The sequence below is a fragment of the Ambystoma mexicanum genome, chromosome 10, assembly GCF_040938575.1.
Source record: "Ambystoma mexicanum isolate Mex_15411 chromosome 10, UKY_AmexF1_1, whole genome shotgun sequence".
Classification (NCBI taxonomy): Eukaryota; Metazoa; Chordata; class Amphibia; order Caudata; family Ambystomatidae; genus Ambystoma; species Ambystoma mexicanum.
This window is the reverse complement of record NC_090932.1, coordinates 1,643,171,906-1,643,191,272: the sequence shown is the minus strand read 5'-3', so window position 1 is coordinate 1,643,191,272 and position 19,367 is coordinate 1,643,171,906.

The window sequence follows — 19,367 nt, the reverse complement described above, 5'->3', positions numbered from 1 at the left end:
TTCCCCACACCAAAGACCAAGAAAGAACTTAGAATCCTTTTAGGAATGATTGGCTACTACCACCGATTTATCCCAAACTTCTGAGGTAAAACCACAAGACTCACAGATAAACTGAAAAACGCTGAGCCCCAAAAGATCAGGTGGTATGAGGAAGATGAAATGTGTTATACCACATTAAAGCAGACCCTTTGTCAGAGCCCCATTTTAAAGGTAGCTGACTTTATTCCACAATGAGGTGCCTCTTTAATGGGACTGGGAGCAGTCCTCTCTCAAGATCATGATGGACTAAAACACCCCATACTGAACATTAGTAGGAAGTTGTTTAGCAGGGAGAAAAATTATTAAGTTATTGATCTTGAGGCCCTGGCAATCAAGTGGGCCATACTCCATCTAAAATATTACCTAATGGGTATTAAATTCAGGCTTTTTTCTAAATGTATTTTTATTAATTTTCAAACAAAGTAACATACAGACTTTGAGAAACATTTCCAATCGTACATCATATCGTTCAAAACTCCTCCACACCCCCTTCCCTCCCTCCTCCCAGTCTATTCCACTTGCTATGTCTAACTATGGTATGTATTAAATTACTTGAACTTCTCACCGTATCTCTATCCCGCAAATTGTGATGGTGTATGTGCTGAGTTTGATTATCACCATGTGTAGGGGGAGTCAGTTCCTCTATCAACTGTTTCCAGGCCACTAAATCTATATTTTGTTCCTCTTGACCCGACGGGATGCTTCTTGCCATACAGCAGTTTTTGCTAGTGCTCATGTCTGGAGGTCCCTCAACCACACGCCTATCACTGGGCCATGACAAGCTTTCCACCCCATTGCGATCCTGCGCTTCACTAGGATGTATGCTAGATCTCTCAGTTTACTCACATGTCTGGCCTGCTTCGGTCTCTGAAAAATTCCTAGTAAGCACGCCTTGCGGGAGACGGTGTCTGACGACAAGCCAACCTTAGTTAGGGTCCAGGCCACTTCCTCCCAATATTGGCGTATTTCCACGCAGGCCCAGAACATATGCATCAGGTCTGCATTGATCAGGCCACATTTCAGACAAGCTTGTCTGTTGACTTACCAAATAATTTTGTTCAGAGCTAAGTATGCTTTATGAGTGACATATAACTGGGTCAGCTGTAGATTTGCATTTCTGGACACTTTCTTGTGGTACCCCATAGTCCTAAACCATGCAGCGTCTGACAGCTGCTCTTGCAAATCTACTTCCCAACATTGCTGAATCTGTGTTAGATTGCTATCCGGACTCGCCGCTAGTATCTCATATGATCTCGATACTGTGTGCATGCCCACCTTCAACGATATCATAGAGTGTTTTGATTGTTTCATCTTCTACCCATATCCCTCCCATCTTGGCCATTTCAATTTTAGTCTATGGAGAAGTGAAGCATAGGTTATGTGTTGCCCCTCCCGCACTCCTGATTCTGAAACGACCTTGCTAAAGGTCATCGGTTGTCCCTCTTTCAGTATATCTCCCAATGTCGCCACCCCTCTAGTCTCCCAGTATTTCCGGACATTCAGCGTAAGTTGCTCATCTTCTCTTTTCAGCATCACCAGTGAGATCTGGGGTGGGTAGGGTGTTTCTTTACCCAGTAGATGGCAGGCTTTTAGCCACATCATCAAGCCTAGCTTCAACAACAGGGGGGGCTTGGGATCACGGGGTACTGTGGTCCACCCCATCTCTTTTAAAAATAATGGGGTGCATGCCAGTTGTAGTAACCCCATGTTTTGGGCCTGTTCATCTGACAGCCAGTACGTGACAAACTGTAGTTGGCACACCACAAAGTACCCCTCCAAGTCTGGCACTTTAATCCCTCCCTGTTCGTATGGGCTCTGTCATTTCACCAGCGACAACCTACACCTCGAGTAGGGCCACAGGAAGCTCCGGCAAATAGTGTTCAGTGACTTAAAGAAGGCTTTTGGAATATTAAATGGGACATTCGTAAAATAATGAAGCAGTCTCGGAAGCACTACCATTTTCAACAACGCTGCCCTTCCCACTAATGAAAGAGGCAGCTTGGCCCAAACTTTCATGGAGTTCTCTATTTTATCAACCGCCTTTTACGTGTTCTGTGCATGTTCTATTTTAGGGTTGTGGTAAATGTCTTCTCCGAGGTATCTGAATGTATCAATTTCCCATTTAATCGGTAACTCTGGTAACTGCCCTAAGTCCTCTGCATGTACCCTGCAAGGGGAAACAAGCTTGACTTCTGTGAATTTATTGTAATCCCAGAAAGGTCTGCATAGCGCTCAAACACCTCTAATATGATATAATAGGTTATTTATAACGCACTTAAAACCCAGAGCGAGGTTTCCAAGCGCAGACCCGGGGATCGAACCTGTGTTGCTCTGTGTCATCTTGCTTCCAAGGCGAGCACGTTGCCCCCTAGCTATTCTTCCGAGAGTGCATCCTCCCAAATACATAATATGTATTCTAAATTGGTCTCCAGCTGTTGTAGGTAAAGAAGCATATCATCCGCATACAGGGAGATCAAGTGCATGCTGCCTAGTATTCTGATGCCGTCATCCTGGTATTCTTTCCATAGATATACCACCAGCGGCTCCAAGGCCAATATAAATAACATAGGGGACCTGGGGCAGATTTGCCTCGTGCATTTGCTTAACCTCCATTGCTCTGATATAGTCGATCATGTATTGGCTCTCGCCATTGGGTTGCTGTATAGTAACTTTACCCATTTGTTATATGTGGGGCCTATACCAAAACCTTTCAATATCGCCTTTAGCCAAGGCCAGCTGACTGAGTTAAATGCCTTGATTGCATCTAGGGAGGTCACTGCCATAAACTGGGCGCTGTACTGGGTTTGGTCTATGACATGTTGCAGACGTCTTAGATTACATGTGATATTCCTATTTGGGACATAATCTGATTGATCTGGATGTATGAGTTTGTGAATTACTGGTTTCAACCTGTCAGCCATCAGAGCCGTCAGAATCTTTCCATCTTGGTTGAGCAGCGAAAGGGGTTTATAAGAGCCGCAATCGGTATCAGGTTTGTTAGGCTTCAGTAATGGAACTATAATTGATTCTCTTAATGACATCAGCAAAATTACTTTACCTAGTGCTTCATTCAGCATTGCCAACAATGAGGGCGTGATCTCTGCCATTAATTCTTTGTAGAACTCACTTGGCAAACCATCCGCCCCTGGAGCCTTCCCTGACAGCAACCTTCTTATGGTGTGTTCCAGCTCTCCTTTGGTTATGGGGACTTCGAGATGGTCTGCCTCTTCTGCATCTAACTGTGGATGATCTATCGACGCTAAGGCTTCTTCTTTTTCTGACTCCTGGGTTTCTGATGTCTCTTCGTATAGTGTCTTATAGAAATCATAAAAACATTTGTTTATGTCCTGTTGCGTCTCACAGATCTCCCCAGTCTTAGCTGTGACTGCCCGAATTGTGCTCCACTCTGTTTAGGTTTTGTACAATCAGGCTAGTAAGCATCCCGGTTTGTCGCCTTCAGCGTGTTGCCTTTCCACATATTTTCTATAACTCAGTTGACCTAATCTGTCCCAGTGTACTAAGCACTCATGCTGGAGGGCAACTGTTTCTTGGGCACTCCTGCTGAGTAGATCTCGCTGACCGTTCATGGCTTCTAATTTTATCTCTGCTTTACGTAAGTCATTCTCTATTGCGGCTTGGACCCTGTTAGTTTTAGCAATCGCAGTCCCCCTGCTCACCACCTTGAAGGCCTCCCATAACGTGCCCGCTGATTCTACACTTCCGGTATGATGCGTAAAATACTGCTGCACTCTTTCCCTTAAATGTCCACGGAATGCTTCATCCCTCAGAGCCTCACTCCTAAATCTCCATGTCGGGATGCTTGCTCTCGGGGGGGTAATCATCAACCGGGTGTGATCTGACAGCACTCGTGCTTTATATTCCGCCTCCTTGAATTCACTCAGAGTGTCATCTCCCCTAAAAATGTAATCCAACCTAGTGTGCAAGTCCTGGGGTGTGGTGTAATGTGAGTAACCCCGGGGCTTGCGGGTGAAGAGTCTGCCATACGTCTGTGAGTTTAAAGGTTTGCAACAGTGTTGACAGGGCTTTGGCAACGGGGGCAGGGCACATGCATTTATCATCTGACCTGTCCAGTATAGGGTTGAGCGTACAATTAAATTCTCCGCCCGATATCAATGTACCATCTATGTGTGGACTTGTTAAGGGGTATAATTTGCAGAAATAAGCCACTGTATCTTGGTTTGAAGCGTACGTATTGATAATACAAAATTCTCTGTGTTCAACCCGACCTCGCAATACAAACATTCTGCCCTTTTTATCTTAGAAGGTCTCAAGCACCCTCAAAGGTGGTGCCACCCATACAACCACGCCTCTAGCATAAGCAAAGTATGACGAGCCCAGCGTCATACCTCGCCATTTTCTTTAGCAAGTGTGCTTTGTTTCTCCTTTGTAAGGTGAGTTTCTTGCAGGCGTGCAATGTCAATTTGTTGCCGTCTTAAATAAGTCATAATTCTATTACACTTAATATAGCTGTTGAGACCCCTGACATTCCAGGATACTATTCTAAGTTCCCCCATCGCACTTAACAATTGTACTGTGCATCAATGGTTCAATGTTCGAATACGGCATATACAGTGTGGACTCATAGGCTAACTCCCAACTAACTACCCTAACTACCCTGCCCCCCCAACAATTGCCCAGCTCAATTCCATGTGCTTAGGCATCCCCACTTCTCGCCCTCACTCCAGGATCTTGTCCTGTTACATGGACGCAGTAGGCGGATACAAAACTGTCAGTATCCGAACAAACAAATCCAATCTTAGGTGTAGGATGCTCCTGCATGGTGTGATCTTAAATAAGCACCACGTTGTTAACTCCTGCATTTCGGCAACTCTCGTTTTCCAGACGGCTTCCATCTGGTGGGTCTTACTTCTGCTTTGTCATATACATATAGACCTTTGCTTCCTTGTAGTGGACCTGGTCTCTGAAGTGTGTCTACTCGGCTCTACTCGGACCAGCTTCTGCTCTGGTTGGCAAATTCTGCGTGCCCATCAATTCACTTGCGTCTCCCACATTATCAAAGAAAACTGCGCGATCTTTGTGAATCACTTTCAGTCTAGCCGGATATAACAGCATGTACTTCAGATTGGCCACACGTAGTCTTTTTTTCACCGATATGTAGTTCATCCGCTGCTTTTGTACCTGTATGGTATAATCCGAGTATGTAGTTATTGTGGCAGATGCTCGTTGAATCGTCCCTCCTTTGCGGAAGTATTCAAGGATCTTTTCCCTATCGCAGTAGTTCAATATACGAGCTATTATTGGCCTCAGCGGGGCTCCTGGCGGTGGTTTCCTCCTCAACAACATATGTGCCCTTTTGACCGTGAAGACTTGAGTGAGGACGCCTGGACCGATTTCTTGCTGCAGTAGGGTCTCTATGTAGTCGGTCAGGTCCATTCCGGGAGTCCAATAATTCTCACATTATTACATCTTGCTCTGCCTTCCGCATCCACGGCTCTGTCTTCCAGGTTACGTACCTGTTGTTGCAGTACCCTGACTTTTTCCGAGGTACCCTTTAGGCTACTTATATTCACTGTCACTGTCTTTTCAAGTGTTCACATGCGTTCTGCAAGCGTCCTCAAATCTTGTTGTAACAAGTTCACCTCTATGCTGATGGCATCTATTTTGGCTTCGAGAGATTCTTTCAGTGATGCTATGGCTTCTAGGATCTGTTGATTTCCTTTGTCGGGCATCTGTCCCTTTTGAGATGGTGAAGTTGCCTGGGCAGGTACTTCCGCTGGAAGTGCAGGTTTTGTGCATGCTTCCAAAGTTATCTGCTCCCCTTTGCTTCTTTGAGTTTTAGACGCCATGTTCTGTTGTTGCCTCGTCCTTCAGCACCCCATGCCAATGGTTGTGTCTGCAGGATGTCTCGATTTCTCTGCTTACCAGTCAGTTCTTGCCGGCCGTTGTTGCCACTATCCCAACGATTGCGTACTGGAGTGTACCAGCGTATTTGATGGGTATGGTTATTGCCTCCCGTGCTGGTGCCAATTCCTTTAACTATCCTCCATCCTGCACTTTGTCTTCGCTGAAGGGACCTAGATATTGCTAGGTGGGTCCGCACCGTATTGCTACATCTCGCTTTAGCTTTGCAGGCAGCCGACAGGGGATACTGTACGGTAGTTTGCTTGCCTTGCCTTACTCCATAATGTTATGTGCCTTCGGATTGGGGGTTGGGGTCACTATGCATCCACTTTACTGCCCACTTGGATGCTACATGCCTCCGCTCAAGCTTGTGTATTGTATCCAACGTGTCGGCCCTCCTGTCAAGCCTACAGCGCGTGTTCGATACGCTCTTGTGTCAATGAAATGCACTTCAGCTGCAGGCCATCTTTCCCAGTGTCAGGCCCCCAGCATACTGTTACATAGGCCCTTGGACGCGTATATGTTAATGAACCTCACCTCTGGGTGATATCTTGTCGTGCTTGCCTGCTTCTTCGGTCGCACAGGTGCTGCGAGCACTCACAGAGACAATATAATATGCCCCAACCGGAGCTTCCTGCCTGCGCTGTATTGATTGGTGTCATCTGCGTCTCCGGTCCTCCTTTAGTGTTTACCTTCCCACCGAAATTGCCAGGCATAGCACTCCTATGGACCTTTTGCAGTGTATGACCCGTTCAGTGCCCTTGCCATGGTGGAATGAGGTTTCAAAAGACAGTGCTCCCCCAATGAGAGCAGCCTCCGCTCATGTGGCGATATTCTGTCTCATTCGAAATGTATCAGGTTAGTTACTTTGCTACTTATTCCGTGATGTGAATGGCTGCCAGGCACATTTCTCAGAAGCTCTCAATTGATACTGCCGACCTGCTCCTCTATCCCTCACCAGGTCACAACAAACGACCGTTGCAGTGCTGCGTTCATGTTCGGTTGACCGCAATTCTTTCAGCAGTGGCTATGCTCGCAGTCCCCAACCTTCCTGCATTCCTCGAACCCTGCTTGTGCCAGGGCCTTATCATATTTGCACGCAGCTTGTTGTGCAACGGGTTGGCCTCTCTCTGCCGGTCACTCCGCAGCACGACTCGCCCCGTGGCCTCCTTCCACCAAGCCCTGTCCGAAAAACAGCTGGGCTACTGCTGTTCCCAGTCTGTTCTTCCAAGTGCCGATCTGCAGACTGCCGCCCCGCTATCCCGCAGGTCGGGCTCCTCAGTGCTTCGCCTATGCTTTGTGCTGCAATGTGCTTTGTGCATACACATCCATTGTAGTCGCTGCCCTGCGACTTCTTAATAAACCCAGTTATCTCTCTGGTGTATGTCCTTTGCTTAGATGCAGCCGCCGAAGCACCCGTGTACCAAAGTTGAATATGATCTGAATTCCTTTTGTATTCTCACAGCTCCAACGTCTGGGGCCACCCTACGGTCGCCTCTGCCGGCGTTCCACCATAGTACCGCTCATATCACAACACTAACGAGAGCTCAGGTCCCCCATGCTGCTCGTTGAGCGGTCCGCTGTGCCAGGCGTCTGAGTGTTTAAGCAATCTTCAGCGCTTCTTATCTTAATGCCGGTCCTGTGTCACTCTCGCCGAGCTGCCGTCTCTTGACTTTTGCATCTGTTGCGGCTTTGTTATGCCCTAGACTTACAGCGCTCTGCAGTCTTTCCTTTGTTCCATGCCGTCATCTTGACTCTTTTGTCCCAGAGCCGGCTCTCAAACTTCGAACAGCTAAACTCTGTGAGTAGGGCTCTCTGCATTCTCGGAGAGTGCCCAGCTGTGCATGCCACTCATTGCCTCATTACAACCTTGGCGGAGGACCATGGTGCTATTAGCACCATGGTCCATGCCGCTAAGGTTGCAATTCCGGCCATGGTGGATGGCGGAATTACCGCCCCATTCCAAGGTGAGTGGGGCGGTAATTCCCCATTCACCAATGGCCCCTTCCCCATTCCCATTTTTGCCCCATAGGGCATAATGGGAATGGGGAAAGGCGATAATTACGGCACCGTATATTACGGTGCCGTAATTATCGCCAAGGTCCCTTTGCGGCATGGCTTTTAACGGCTGCAAAAAGCAGCCGTTAAAAGCCATCCCGCAAAGGGAACCTTGTAATCAGGCGTTAAGGGTCGGCGCCGTTTACGGCGCCGTAAAACCCTTAACGCCTGACTCATATTGAGGCCCCATTTCTGTTATCAACCCCAGGTAGCAGCATTTGCTTTTTGTTTGTGTATTTGCAAGTGCCCTACCCTGCTGCCTGTCCACTAGGGCAGTGGGGTGCGGCTCCAAGGAGAGTGCACGCTGGTGTTGTTGGAACCCAGCGACGGAGGAGTTCAGGTGTACATGCACTCGTCATTATAGCCTTGAAAGTCATAACAAGTAGGGGACAGATGTATGGGCGAGTGTGAAGAGCGTGTATGCACAGAGAGTGAAATTATTGTTGTGTTGTAGGTGTGGTTTGTTTTATTTTTGGGTATTATTAACTTTTTAAGGAGAATATTAAGGAAAGGAAAATTAAATGGTAGGGAGCCTCCCCAAGAGAGGGTAGATGATGGCACCACAAGCATTGTATAACAGAGGAAAAAAGGAAATACATAGGAGCGCCACGTAATTAGTTGGCTCCAGAATAGTAGTTGTTCTTATTTTAGATGGTTATTTTTGCTTGTTATGTTAGTGTTTTTATTGTGTAGGGAGGAGGCCCATGGAGGGGTGTTTTTTTGTAATTATTGATGTGAGTACAGTGGGGGCCATTCCAAGGTTGGAGGTAAGTAACTGTCCTTACCGGCATGGAGCAAATACTGTTGTGGGCCTCATTCCAGGTTTGGAGCTAACCTTGGAGTAATTAGCTCCATGGTTGCCTCCGAAACCGTCCCAAATCCGGCATGGTGAATGGAGTAATTACCAGTCCATTCCAGGGATGGGGGGACCGGTAATTCCCCATTCACCTTTTGCCCTTCCCCATTCCCATTTCTGCCCCATAGGGCTCAATGGGAATGGGGAAGGAGGTAATTACTGCACCGTAAATTAAAGTACCGTAATTACCTCCGAGGTACCTTTGCTTTGCGGTCCCGTACTTCACTCCTGCTAAAAGCAGGAGGTAAGGAAGGACCCGCAAAGGGAACTCGGAATACGGAGGTAAGGGATTGCCGGCATCGGCACCCTTACCGGTGCTGGTAATCCCTTACCTCCAACCTCGTAATGACCCCCACAGTGTCCGTGTAGGTAAGAGCCCGCTAATAGAGGGCTATTATGACTTCGCGGGCACAAGCTTTGCGCCATAACGGTAATGACATTGCCGGCATGCCGTAAAAGTCCAGAAAAAGGCCCTTAGCGGAAACATGTAAAGTGCAAATAGCACTACCGGCATGAATCAGGATGGCATTAGCGACCACCGCTATTAGCAGTCACCGCTATCAGCGGAGACCGCTAATAACGGTCACCGTAAATAAGCGGAACCAAAAGTAGCGTTATCGCACAGGAACGGGAAAGAGCACGGAAGCCATCTTTAAAAACACAATCCATTTCCATCCTCTGCAGCCAGGACCTGTAGAATATTGCTGTGTGCCAAAATCTATCTACTCCAACACTACAATGCCCAAGGCTGTGAAAAAGGGTGCCTCACGCCAGCGTAAGGAGCGCTTCAATGGAGACGAGCTCACCATGCTGGCGGAGACCCTGGCAGGGAATGCGGATGTCGTGTTTGCCCTTAGCCTCAAGAGGGAGGCTGTAACCTGAAAGAAGGAGATCTGGGCAGTAGTGGCGCGAAAAGTAAGCGGTTGGCAATACCCCCTGCACAACCAAGGACTGCAGGAAGAGGTGGGATGACTTGCGCCTGCAAGTCTGCAACATCCTCTCGGCTAACAGCAAGCTCTCCCATAAAGCTGTCCCGGTGGCAGGACAAATGTGCAAGCCTGATCGGCATGGAGGCCATTGAAGGCGTAGGAGACATGGAGTGTGGTGCAACATCATCGGCGGAAGGAGGTGAGTGTCCTAATAAAACACTGTAATGCAGAGTCTGATGATAGTGCACCAATATATCTGTCTAAAGAGGCAAGCCATGGCCCAATACACACATTATTCCCAGCATAGTTGTTGTACGCAGCACAGACACATGCAGATACCTGCAGCAAGGCAATGCCATACCTTACACAAACCACACTAAGATGTTAATGGCATAAGTCACACTGCATGCAGGGCCCAACAAATATGCATGTCACATACCATACGTCTGCCCCAACATGAGTGACCCCGACGTATGCCTGCATTACCCACCCATATTGCAAGCAATGTGATCATCCCCAAACTCAACTGCCTATTACCCTCTATTGTGTAGATGAGCAATTATACAAATGTATGCATGATGCTTATCAAACCATCACTCATGCCGTCCCTCTCTGCGACCCCCACAGGCTCAGACCATGACAGTGAGGCGCGGGACTCAACCCCACAGCCAACCACACCCCGGAAGAGGGCTTGGGATGAAGAAAACAGGCCTTCGACCTCAAAAGCCCAACACAAGGCTCGCCATGCACCACAGAGGAAACCACTTCCAGATGCCACGGCTCTGGTGCCGCCAAGGGCCGTCGAGACAGAACACGAAACTCCAGTCACACTGGCACAGGACACAGCTGAAGCTCCACTCTCAACAGAGTCCAGTTCATTCGGGGCGGCGGCCGCCACAGCACCCCTGGCTGAGGAGGAGGTGCAGGAAGAGGTGTGGGTGCCCGTGGAGGATGACTCCTCCGAACTGCCTTGCACACCAAGTCCAGCACCATCCCCCCAGATCACATCGGTAGACTCCGACCACGCCACCACCCTGGAGTAGTCTGGGGGGGAGTACAACCAGGGGGCCATGAGTCCCACAGGGGAGCCCATGGAAATTGTGCATGACAACCAAGCACCCTCCACCTCCATAGGTGTACCGGCGGGGGTGCAGCGGCAGGAGGAGCTAACTGCCCTGGTGCGACAATTGGTAAGAGACAATGCCGAAGCAAGGCAGGAGTGGCACGAAAACACCACCTCTCTGGGCAAGATCATTGCCGATAACACTGCCTCTCTGGGCAAGATCTTTGCCGAAAACACAAGGAGACTGTGCGAGGAGGTATCAGCCCTGCGGCAGGTCCTCGGCCGCATTGCTGATGCAATGGAGGCTGAGCGTCCGCCGCCCCAAATGGAGCAGGCGGCCACCCCATCGTCCTCCAGCTCAACACAGACTAGCCCACTATGCAGGTCGTTGCGCACCCTGCGCAGCCCGGACATGCTGTCACCATGTCCAGAGAGTGGCAGGAAATAGACTGGCCAGCCTGATAAATGCAATAGACACTTGTTGGGACATGTGTGGGGGAGTTGTGGGGGGAGGAGTAGGGGAGTGAGGGTGTGTGGGGGAGTTGTGGGGGGAGGGGGAGAGGGTGTGTGGGGGAGTTGTGGGGGGAGGGGGAGGGATGTGAGGGTGTGTGGGGGAGTATGAGGGGGAGGGTGGTGGAGGGTTAGTGCACTTTCATCTTCATTGGACATTTCAATACACCCATTGTGTTAAAAAAATAACTTGAGTGGCCATTCATCATTGCGCATGTGTCATTTATTCATCATATACAGTGCATAGTGTACATGTACCCCCACACCCAGTGCCCTCTGTCCAACTATCATGTCACCCTCTGCAGCCATGTGTGTCAGAAATATTGTGCAATCACTGACTGACGCACAGCACGTCCCTCCTGTGCATCAGTACCGCAATGATGTGCAGCCACATCTTCTTCATCCCCTTCATCATCACCAGGTGGTAGCAGTTCAATGTCAGGGGGCAGGGGCATGTTCCGTCGGATACACATGTTATGCGGCATGACACATGCCATGATGATCTTGGCCACCTTTTCTTGCCTATAGAGGAGTGCCCCACCCGACCGGCTAAGGCAGCGAAACCGTGCCTTCAACAGGCCAAAGGTCTGCTCAATGACCGTACGGGTGTGGGATCGATTGTAGTCCTCCTCATGCCTGTTCTGTTGATTTCGGACAGGGGTGAGGAGCCACGGCTTCAAGGGATAGCCACTGTCACCTGCATGGGATGCAAGACAAGGTATATGTCAGTCGATTAATGATGGACAGCTGTACTAGTCACACATGCCTGCAGATTACCGTTGGTCACATGCACATGTCCCTGGTTGTAAGCATGCCATTTTTAGGCCCTCATGTCCTGTGTCATGGAATAATGGTGTGGGTTGCATCTTCAAGATGATACACAGTGTGCACTTCAGTCTTGTTGCTCACGCATTGTGTACGCATACAGCTGTGTTTGTGTCAAATTTGTGATGTGTTGTGTTCTGTATGATTCTTACTGGGAGCGTTGGCAGTAGGCTCTACAATATTAGGCATTCAGCGCTGATTTTTCCCATGGTGACATGCAACATTCCTGTGGTTGTGGCGGCCCTGTGACAGAGAGTGGATTCCCTTGGTGGTTCAGTTCAATGCACTCCCATGGATGCTTGTCCTGTGTGGTGATTTGCTGGAGAAAGCAACATAGTGCATATAGACTGCATGTTGCTGGATGGTGTTACGGAGGGTGAGGGGCACGTGTTGTGGGATGTGGGTTGGTTTACTGTTAGTCATGTTGTGATAGATGTCGACCTTACTTCATTCCTATGGGATTTGGGTGTCATGTTCTGTTTGGGATGCTTTGGGGCACAGTGTTTGGTGATGTGCACATCGTGCTGTCACATCAACATTGACACCATGGTGGTGTGTGCATCTCTCCCCCCATTTAACTGCCATGTGCCTGTCATGCAACTTACCAAGCAGCCAGGCACGTCGTCCAGCATGTCGCTCCATGAGGCGTGGTAGCGTGGAGTTAAGCAGGACCATAGAGCCATGAGTTGATCCGGGATATCGGGCACAACAATGTGTGATGATCTTGCTGGTGTCACATACGATCTGCACATTGATGGAGTGGTATTGCTTGTGGTTGCGGTACACCACCTCCATGGCATGCGGGACCACCAACTCCACGTGGGTGCAGTCGAGGGCACCTATATAATATGGCATGCCTGCCAGTGCATGGAAGCCAACCTTTGTATCAAAAATCTCCTGGGGAGTCCATGGTAGGAATGTGTAGTCCCTTGTGTGCTTGAGGAGGGCATCCAGCACTTGCTTCAGAATGCAAGAAAATAAGGGTTGTGATATGCCATGCATGCGCCCCACTGTGTGCTGGTAGGTGCCTGTGGCAAGGAAGTGGAGCACCGACACTACCTTCAGTAGAGGGGGGATGGCGGTGCGTATTTCAATGAGGCTGACAATGTCGTCGTGTATCATGTCCACGATGGTGGTGATGGTGTCCCGGTCCAGACTGTACATGGTGTGGATCTGCTCAGGGGTTAGGTTGAAAGGACTGGCTCTGATGCGAGGGATTGGTGGCTGCCTGCGTGGTACCGCTGGCTGCACTGGTGGGGTATGTTGGGCCTGTCTCACCCTCGTTCTCCTCCTGCGTCTCCTCTGTGGTGCCTGCTGTTGCTTTTGTTGTTGTTGCTGGTGTAGCAATGCAAGCATGTTCTCCAGCTCCAGTATTGCTACTAGTATTGGAATCATCTTGGTGTGGGAAGGGTTGTGGTGTGTGGGTGTGCTACTTTTGTACTGGCCCAGACTCCATTGCCTCCACCTGGGCTGATTGTGTGCACCTGTGGCAGTTGGGAACACTGCACATGGCATTTTGCAGTTGGTTCGCGATGCCGGTATTACCGGCATGCCGGTATCCCCTATTGGCGCCTTCATGATGCCGGTATTTGCTTGTCCATCTGACTTGTCATTTCCTCCCATTAGCGACATGCCAGTATTGCCGGTATGATGGGCTGCGTGCCCGCGCCCATACCGCTATTAGAGGCACTGGTAATAACGGTGCCTCTAATAGCGGGGTCTTAGTCGGAATAGCCCGGAGCCGTATGCGATGCAGGTAATCCTTTACTGGCATCGTTTTTCCATTACCTCCAACCTCGGAATGACCCCCAGTGTGTGGAGTGTGAGGGCGGGGGGGGTGGGTTTAGGGAGAAGGAGGGGGTGGGAGAAATTGTTTTTTGATTTTTTGTGGGGAGGGAGGAGATGACAGACTGACTTTTTTTAAAAACAGCAGCCGCGTGTTAACATAGGCGTAGAGACAGTGAGGCACACAGAATATTACAATGGGTGGAGGGACACCCATAGAGTATGAATGTCAGGCCCTGCCATTCTATCAGGACTGAATTCAGTGGGTGACAGAGACAAGAGGATGGGGGATGTCCCGCTCATGGCCAGAGCAGGGATCCCATAACAAGGGAATCTTAGAACACATGTCTACATTTTTAACAGCTAAGTATTAGGGGAAATAGTTGCAAAAAAGGAAAGAGATGTTAGATATGTGGAAGATGTTTGAAGATACAAAAGTTCTTGAGGGAGGAAAAGCTCAATGTGTAAGCACTGATGAATGTATAGGAAAGGAGGGCAGGGTTCCAGCAGAGCACAGGGAATATATCCATTGATAGCTCAGCCTGCAGTAGGTTACACCAATCAGACCTATTTGTCCACTGCAGCGACAGCCCCACCACCCCCATATGCATCCCCTCCGGCGGTCCCAGCATATGCCGATGTCAATAAAAGAGACGTAGAAGTCGCACTGGCAGCAGCGCAAATAGAATTGAATAGATTATGAGCAACACAGGTTGAAGTAAGGCCTGATAGGCCAGCAGAGCAAGGGTCTGATGGGTAGAAAGCAGGAGATTTTTTTGTTCAGGGTATATAACACAGCTATAAAAAGCATGCACATAGAGAAAGAAGGGGAAGGAGACGAGAGGGCAGACAGCCTGTGGTATGAGAATTTTGGGACCATCGAGGATAGGAGGATGGGTGGAGCACATTTGATGAATACGAAGATGATGAAGAGGCAGAACAAGCACCCGAACAAACACCTCGGGTGGAGAGTTTGTGGGCGGGCATGTTAAGGAACAGGTTTGGCCAGATGACAGTGTCAAGGAAGAGTGGAAGTGGGAAAAGGAGTGATGTGGGTAGGCCAAAAAAGGAGTGATGTGGGTAGGCCAAGGATGCAGATGCCCCTTATGCATAGGGGTACAGGCCGTGGGCACAGATGGATAAAAACAATTTGATAAACGCACTCCCGCCCCTTACGGCTGGTGCGTTCAAGTGGATTTACGCATTTGAAAAGCAGAGCACCGGGTTACCCGTATCAGTCGGCGACATAAAGAGCTTATTGGTGGCAACGATTGGAGATCAGGCTGGAGAGGTGTGAGTGAAAGTGGGGTACCCGTGAGTGACTCTGCGGAATGATGCACATGATGGAGCATCATTTAACAAGATTCGAGCAAAGGTATAGGAACGCGCTACCGCAGGCATTCCCTGAAACACCTGACTTACAGTCTATCATGCAATGTACTATGTGCGATGATGAAGACCCCGCCCAATTCATTCTTAAGGTTTAGGAGATGTGGAGAGCGGAGATGGAAAATTCATGGGATCAATCAATGCCCTTTTTCTACTTTATTGTTGTAAAGGGCCTACCCAAAGAGGTGCAAAAGGCATTAGACAAAATTGTGGGTATTTAAGCAAAGGGGTAGCCTGAAATACAGAGCATAATTGTCATGATTCCTGCCCCTCATGTCCCCAGCCCTCCAAGATGTCAGGCTGGAGCCAGGCCACGATCACCTACATGGCCCTCAAGTGTCATAAATCCCCAAAGTATCTTATGAAAAGGATACGGTAACCAAAAAGGATACATTTGATAGGGGTCTTCCGGATCCTTGAATTCACATGATTTGATAGAAGTGATGTCAATTTAGACCTTCCAAATGATACAGCTCTCTGACTGGTAAAACAGGCAGAGAGAAGGATCACTGGAAAGGGTGTGGGAGAGTAATAGGAAGGCAGCCTAGGAAAAATAAAGCATAATGAGAAACTATCTCAACTAACCTCTCTGATAGAATAGCAATAATGCAATTCCAACACTAACCTGTAGGCTTAGAATTGGAGTATCCACCAAAGTCAAATGAAGAAATCCAGGAAAGAAAACCAACGACAAAGGAGGGAAGGTTAGCAAGGGAGACTTATCCCGAACGGCACGAGGCTCTCGCTAGATACCGGGTTGCTGCACCACAGGATAGCGTCCATAGTTCTGTGCACAGACACCTTCAAATAAAAGTTGTAGATACACCTTCCTTTCCCACCAGGAACAAAACAAATTGGAATGAGTCCACCTGTTATTTCCTCACAGGTTCAAATCAACCGCGTGCTGGATACACGCAAACCGAATACACGCAGTCAGGACAGCCACACTTGAAGAGTTCCAGGGTCCGCGTGGGATTTTACACACAAACCGAATACACGCAGCCAGGACAGCCGCGCTTGAAGAGTTTCAGCGTCCGCGTGGGATTTTACACGCGAACCAAGTATACGCAGCCAGGACAGCCGCACTTGAAGAGTTCCAGCGTCCGCGTGGGATTTTACACGCGAATCAAGTACACGCAGCCAGGACAGCCGCGCTTGAAGAGTTCCAGCGTCCACGTGGGATTGAAAGTGGAAACTTACACGTGGACAGGAAAACAGCATACAAATAAAACAGGAACTCGCGTGTGAGAAGACACGTTCACAAAATCTGCTGAAGGCAGATACAGGAGATTGCGTGTGAAGGAACACGTCGATGAAGGCCAAAGAAGCAACTGACGGGATGCGAGGACGCAGATAAAAAGTTCAGCTACCAAGACGCCAAAATGTTCAATCAGAAGCAGCGAGCCACGTATCCACGCTGCTTATAAACGTTCTGCCGTAAAACACGTGACAATCCTGAATCACGTGAATTCAACGACTTGAATAGTGCAGACGTCGTTTTCCTGGTAATACATCAAACAACCTCCATCTCGAATAAAGCGGTGTAGCAGCTCTATGAGCATAACCCGTTCTGTGTACAGACGGAGTTCCAGATCCAAAGGCAAAATGTCCAGCATGCATGACAGTGCCACCCCCCAAAGAAGCAGCATCTCCCCTCTTCAAGTGGAATTTTCTCAATAAAGCGGGAGCATGGATATTGGAAAGAGGTTCCCACGATCTGTCTTCTGGGCCATAACCTTTCCAGTCCACCAGATAATAAGGCCTGCCCGAACGTAATCTCATATCCAGTATTTCTTGTACCTCAAATTCGTCTGATCCTTTCACAGAAACAGCAACAGGCCGTATAGGCAATCTAGTGGCATCAGAGCATGGTTTAATGAGTGAGACGTGAAATACTGGATGCACTCGCCATCGTTGTGGCAATGCCAGGCAGACAGCAGCCGGGTTAATCACCTTGAGCACCTCATATGGCCCTATGTACTTGGGTAACAGTTTCTTTTTCCCCGGTATCTTCAAGTTCTTAGTAGACAGCCATACTCTCATGCCTGCTTTGTAGACTGGTGCGGGTTCTCTGTGGGTATCAGCATAGTACTTATCTCGTTTTTTAGCCCACTCCAACTGCTGAATTACCTTCGCCTGTATATTCTTTAGATCACTGAGATTACAAACGGCTGCAGGAGTGTCCAAAGACAAACCAAAATCCAACGGAATGGATTTGGGGTGTTGCCATATAGAGCATAGAAAGGTGACGTGCCTATGGCACTATGGTAGGAATTATTGTAGGCAAATTCTGCTGCTGCAGGACCGTGATCCAGTCTGACTGAAACTGAAGACACAAACACCGCAGGTATTGTTTCATAGTGCTATTGGTCCTCTCAGTCTATCCGTCTGTTTGGGGATGATAAGCACTAGACATCCTGTCATTAATAAGTAATGCCGAGGTTAGTGCTTTCCAAAAATGGGAGGCAAACTGTGAGCCTCTGTCAGTAATTATCACTGAAGGTAGACCAAAAAAAACGGAAGATATGCCTGATAAATAAATCAGCCAGCACCGCAGCTGTTGGTAACCCAATACAGGGAACAAAAAGAGCCAATTTAGTAAAGTAGTCTACCAAAACCCATATGGTATTGTAACCATTATTACTTGGGAGTTCCACCACAAAATCCATTGATATCATGTACCAAGGTTTGTGAGGCACAGGTAAAGATTGTAGTAAACCCACTGGTTTTCCGGGAGTGTTCTTGCATTGGATGCATACTGAACATGTTAAAAGAGAATCAATTACATCTTGTGTAATAGAGGGCCACCAACACCATCTCTTGAGCAGCTCAAGGGTTTTCTTTTGTCCAGGATGGGCTGCCACAATTGAATCGTGTCCCCAAGTGAGAGCCCAGTTCTGAGTGGTTTCTGTTGGTAGATAAAGCACCTTTTGTGTGAAAGGTAAATCGTTGTGGATATCTAGATTCAACACCTGAACCAATCTTGGATTTTGTTTCACCCATTCCTATAATTCAGATTTGAGGGAAGACTGTGCAGAACAACTACATATCACATGATCTGCCAACAACGTATTTTGAACCGGAGGATCTTCCTTCACCTCCTCACTGATGCGGGATAGAGCATCCGCTTTGACATGTTGTCTGGCAGGGCGATATGTGATTTGGAAATCAAATTGAGCAAAAACATATGCCATCTAGCCTGGCGAGCAGTAAGACATTTCATAGTTTTGAATGCCTGAAGATTCCCATTTACATCCATCTGAATACACCAACACCTGATGTTTGGCACCAAGAAGATGATGTCGCCATTCTCGAAAAGCATCCTTGATCGCAAGCAATTCCGGTTCAGTAACGGTATAGTTCTGTTCATAAGGTGTTAGTTTACGAGAAAAGAAAGCAACTGGATGATCCTCTTTGGTTTCTGCACAGACTTGGGAAAGAACTGCTCCCGTAGCGACACTGGAAGCATCCGCTTCCACAATAAACTGACAATCAGGGTCGGGATGCTGGAGTACAGGTGCAGTGGTAAACGTTTCCTTTAGTGTCTCAAATGATTTTTGGGCGTTCGGATTCCAACAGAATGGTACTTTGGAACTAGTCAAGGCTGTCAATGGGGCCACTATTTTGGAGAAGGAACGGGTAAATCTGCGATAGAAATTCACAAAGCCTAGCAATGACTGTAGAGACTTGACATTATGTGGAATAGGACAATTCAATATAGCTTTCACTTTGGAACGGCTCATTCGGACACCGTGGTTAATGATATCGTAACCCAGAAATTCAACTTCCTGTGTATGAAAGACACATTTCTCTGCTTTAACAAAGAGTTTGTTCTCTCTGAGCCTTTGTAGAACAGCGGACACATGTTTTACATGTTCTGAAAAAGATGATGAATATATCAATATATCATCCAAATATATCACCACGTACTGGTCCATCATGTCTCTGAAGATGTCGTTCATGAAGAACTGAAACGTGGCTGGAGCGTTACAGAGACCAAAAGGCATCACCAGATATTCGTATAGGCCGT